The following is a 5,285-nucleotide window of genomic DNA, read 5'->3' on the forward strand; positions in this document are numbered from 1 at the left end:
GGATACCCATGACCCGCGGGTAAACCCGCGGGTAATAATAGTATACAACTTGGTTAAATTTCTTTTAGAAAAGTTATATAATTTTATTAATTATGACCTATATGTAAAAGCTACATGTGTAAAATGACGTGAAATTTAAGTTTTTTACTTATATATAATATTATATTTTTAATCATTATTGCATTACAAGTAAAATCTTTTTTAAATTTAATAATTGTATGTATAAACTCGTGGGTAAATTAAAAAAAAGTCTCATGAATTAGCGGATCGGGTTTTACCCGCGACGAGTAGTACGTACCCGTGCCCGCGGGTAGGATTTAATAATTTTACCCGCCCATCACGGATCGGGTCACGGGTTTTTTCTCACCCATTGCCATCCCTAGAGATAAATAATGTCAGATAAGAATAGTTATGAAAGTATCTTCAGAAATATCGAGGATATTTATAATGAAAAATACGATGATATTTTTGAATTTCTGATTTCTAGAATGATGAGGAAATTTTTTCCGTAAATGTGAAGAATCAGGAACAAGGTATTCGTTAATGATTTCAGCAGATACTGAATCATTTGGATTCTTTGAAGGCAGATTTAGTCTCTGTGATTTGTCTACAGCCTCCTTCATGGTTTGCTCAATCCGTTTTCCATTAAATTTTTTCCATTGAGTGTTTTCAACACTTCATTCTTTATCATCAAACTTTTGGCTGTTAACGTCCACTACAAGAAAAGTCAGTTTATAGGACCCTTTCCCTAGGACCCTCGTAAATTAAGGTCCTAACGAGCCATTTATTGGGATGGTTAAATATTTGAGGTCCCATTATGAGATACGCTTGTAATGAAGTGTTCCAATAAGCTATAAGATGTCCTAAAAACCTATACGCTTATAAAGTGATGTCCTTAAAAGCTTTACGCTTTTTCAATGGTGTCCTAAAGAGCTATACGGTTTTACAGTGGTGTCCTAAAAAGCTATTTAATGTGACACATGAGTTTTTATGGTCATATTATCCTAGGTTTTAATAGGACACTTAGAAATTAAGCCCCATTATGAGAAACGCTTACACAGTTATGTCCTAAAGTCTTATTTGATATGACACATGATTTATAAGGGTCATATTATACTATGTTTTTATAGGACATTTGAAAACTGGGTTGCACTACGAGATACGTTTACAAAGTGGTGTGACGATGCTCATTACCACTACCACCATGTATACCATCACCATTACCGCTCACCACCACTATTACCACCCACCACCAACATCCAGTACCACCAACACCATCATCATTGGCTCATTTACACCCCTAAAACTAAATCAGATAAACAATAAGACTAAAAAACGTTCGACCACCACAAACGCATCGGAAAACCACCAAACCACAAATTTTATACGAAGAGCCATCAGCAAAACCATAACCATTCATAAAATTTATAAATTTCTCCGAAACCCCAAATAGTACACCCTAATACTTATACCCCAAACCTCATAAACCAAAAAATATAAACTCTAAACCATTGTCCCTACACTACAAGAAAAGTCAGTTTATAGGACCCTTTCCCTAGGACCCTCGTAAATTAAGGTCCTAACGAGCCATTTATTGGGACGGTTAAATATTTGAGGTCCCATTATGAGATACGCTTGTAATGAAGTGTTCTAATAAGCTATAAGATGTCCTAAAAACCTATACGCTTATAAAGTGATGTCCTTAAAAGCTTTACGCTTTTTCAATGGTGTCCTAAAGAGCTATACGGTTTTACAGTGGTGTCCTAAAAAGCTATTTAATGTGACACATGAGTTTTTATGGTCATATTATCCTAGGTTTTAATAGGACACTTAGAAATTAAGCCCCATTATGAGATACGCTTACACAATTATGTCCTAAAGTCCTATTTGATATGACACATGATTTATAAGGGTCATATTATACTATGTTTTTATAGGACATTTGAAAACTGAGTTGCACTACGAGATACGTTTACAAAGTGGTGTGACGATGCTCATTACCACTACCACCATGCATACCATCACCATTACCGCTCACCACCACTACTACCACCCACCACCAACATCCAGTACCACCAACACCATCATCATTAGCTCATTTACACCCCTAAAACTAAATCAGATAAACAATAAGACTAAAAAACGTTCGACCACCACAAACGCATCTGAAAACCACCAAACCACAAATTTTATACGAAGAGCCATCAGCGAAACCATAACCATTCATAAAATTTATAAATTTCTCCGAAACCCCAAATAGTACACCCTAATACTTATACCCCAAACCTCATAAACCAAAAAATATAAACTCTAAACCATTGTCCCTATACTCTAAACTCAAATCCTCAAAACCCTCAACATGGGTCATCAATTTTGATATATTTTTTTTATTATTACCATAGTTTATATTTATATTATTTACAAATAAAATTCACTAATACTTATGATTATTTTCTATTAATATTAAAATTTATTTTCTTTAATTATGGGATAGATCCAATAGTTGATAAGTTTCAAAATTTTCAGGCTTCAAATATTTTTAAAAGCTTTATTTTTTCATTAGCAGTTCAAAAATTTTGAAGATGAATATTTTTCCACCAAATCTACTTTTCAAATTATTTGAACTCCATCTTTTAATTGGTTACTGTATATTATTTGACTCTCAATTCCTTTGAATATATATTTAATTTAATTTTGTAGGGTTCATATGCTACAGATTACCAAAGACACTCTTCAAACCACGAAGATATCTCAAGCTCTGCTATCGCAAATACTGGAATCTCGTCTCAATGATTCCTAATCTAAACCGCACAGCCTTCAGCCAGATTTCATGGACTCTTGATTTTGGTCTCCATCACCAGGTAAACTAAACCCTAATTACAGTGATGTAGCGTGTCAATGTTATTCGTTCACAACCGTTTTTGCGACAGGTATTTTCCTCTTTTGGACGTTCGAAACTTATTTTTCTACCTTTTATGTTGTCTTTTGCAATTTTTTGATTTCTTATGTACTTAATTAGGGTTAGTTAATTGGGTTTGGGTTTTTTCAAATGCGTTAGATTTTTGTTGTGATATTCCTTTTTGCGGGGATTTTGTGTGTATTTGTGGGTTTTATGATCGTCTCGGTGTCAGCATAACAAAAAAGAATTTTTTATAGCTGAAAATGAGTAGAATGAAATTGAATTGACATATGCTTATGCTTAAGCTCTTTAGAAACAGAATTGGTCATACTGTTGTTATATTCTCAGCTCTTTAGAAACAGAATTGGTCATAATGTTCTTATGTTCTCTTTTACAATTACTAATTTTCACCAGATTCTACCCTAACAGGTTATTACTATATATTCATGGATGAGCAGGTATTTTCATTACACTCCTTACAATTCTTGTCATAAAATGAACAACAATGATTAAAAATATTTTTATAGCGTTCTGCAGCAAAATAGCGGTTGCAGATCAAGGATTTGGCAGATACACCTAATTCGAAACCATCGCAGTTGAAGGATTCCCAAACCATTTTCTTTAGTCTCATTTCCTCCAATCAGCTACATGACCAAATTATGAACAAAAACCTAATTCTTACAGCTATCCTAATTACACAGTAGCGTAGCCTTTACACTTCAGTTGCTTATACAAACAAATTTTAATATGTAGGCTAGATAGCATGCATATAGCATGTTGGTGATCTCAAAGACTATAGTGATGGTAACAGTAATCAAAAGATACATCGGGTCAACAACATTGTCTACTTAAAGTAAGTTACTAACATCTCTCATACTTAGCATGTTTCTATATGCAGTTTTCATGATAGTCATTTGGTGCTTCAAATGTTAGCTGAATCTTGCACATATTTGAATTATTTGCTCTACTTTATTAGTTACTCTTTTAAGTTTTTATGATTATGCTTTTAACTTCAAATACACATGCATCATACAATTGTGACTATATGTTCATCGACGGAAACAAGTAACCTACGATCTAGGGATCACATAATGTTTACTCTTATATTTTGACTACTGGTACTTTGCAGCATATCATCGCATCCTTTTGACAAAAATTACTGTACTTTGTAAATTATTTGTTTCAAAAACAGTCTTCTCTATTTTTATAACCTTATGCAATAAAAATTAAGGAGTACTACATAACACTAGAAAATAACTTTTACGAACATGTAAAAGAAATGGTGTCTCTTTTACTTTAGTTGTCATAAATTACGCATGGAGATAAATGTGAAACAGATTCAAAGTAAACATGAACTCTAGCTTTGATTTTTTTGATATAATTTGAATTAGGTCATATGATAGTGTTTGAGACTATGATGTATATGCGTATGAAACACAACTGAAAGAATATATTCACGCTACATATTTATGAAATGAAAAATTAATATGAAAGGTCATTGATTAGTAATTAGTATGGATCACAGGAAATGGAACTTGGGTAGAAAATTGTAGTGACCAGCTTCATTGGTTTAGGCGGAGCAGCGTTTGGGAGTATTGGTGGAGTTGGAGGCAATGTTATATCCATGCCCATGCTTACCCTGATTATGGGTTTCGACTCTAAGTCCACAACGGCTATTTCAAAATGTAAGAAACATCACAATCCAAAATCATTTCTTCGATTGTTTATTGTGAAAGACCAAGTCCTAACAAAAATAGAACCTTTTGTATCTCTCCTGCAGTAGCTCATCCAACTTCAAACTATTACATGAAATTAATGTTATACAGGGATATATAAATTGTTGTTTATATTTCTTCATCTTGGTTGTGGTATATATTATAACCATTAGATTCTTATTGTTTATATCTTTACATGTTTATATCTTAGTGTGTTACACGGATGGTTTTTTAGGTGGTACGTGATGATTGATAAAGATAAATGCTGACCCAAGACGTTATACGTTGCTTGTTGTTGATTTTACAATCTTGTTAAATGTTATTCGAAGTCTTTATATGTAGGATTATTTATGAATTTTTTTATGTTTAATGATGTTATGTTTCTAGAATACTTTATTGAAATATAATTATATTTTATTTCATATTTGTTTTGTAATATATTTCATATTCATATTCGAAGCCCAATTAGCCGAATCGGGCCGAAAAGTCCAACCGGGCCCAATTAGCGGAACTCAGCCCAAAGGGCCCTATTAGCAGAACCGGATATTCGAAACTCCTATGGTCTAACAATACATATTTTGTGTCATGTAGTGTTTTAATGACCCTTTTGTGCGTCTCAAAATATTATAAAGTGTCATCATATGTCATTCTATAAGGACTATTTCGATGTT

The 5,285-nt window shown here is 33.0% G+C and overlaps 1 long non-coding RNA gene across 1 annotated transcript; it reads left to right on the forward strand.

Moving 5' to 3' along the window:
- Positions 1–2,577: 2,577 nt before the first annotated feature.
- On the forward strand, positions 2,578–4,995 carry LOC139873315 (uncharacterized). The gene is made up of 3 exons (XR_011767304.1): positions 2,578–3,752; positions 4,425–4,584; positions 4,850–4,995. It is a non-coding gene; the product is annotated as an uncharacterized lncRNA (long non-coding RNA).
- Positions 4,996–5,285: the final 290 nt, after the last annotated feature.

This window comes from Rutidosis leptorrhynchoides, chromosome 10, assembly GCF_046630445.1.
Source record: "Rutidosis leptorrhynchoides isolate AG116_Rl617_1_P2 chromosome 10, CSIRO_AGI_Rlap_v1, whole genome shotgun sequence".
Classification (NCBI taxonomy): Eukaryota; Viridiplantae; Streptophyta; class Magnoliopsida; order Asterales; family Asteraceae; genus Rutidosis; species Rutidosis leptorrhynchoides.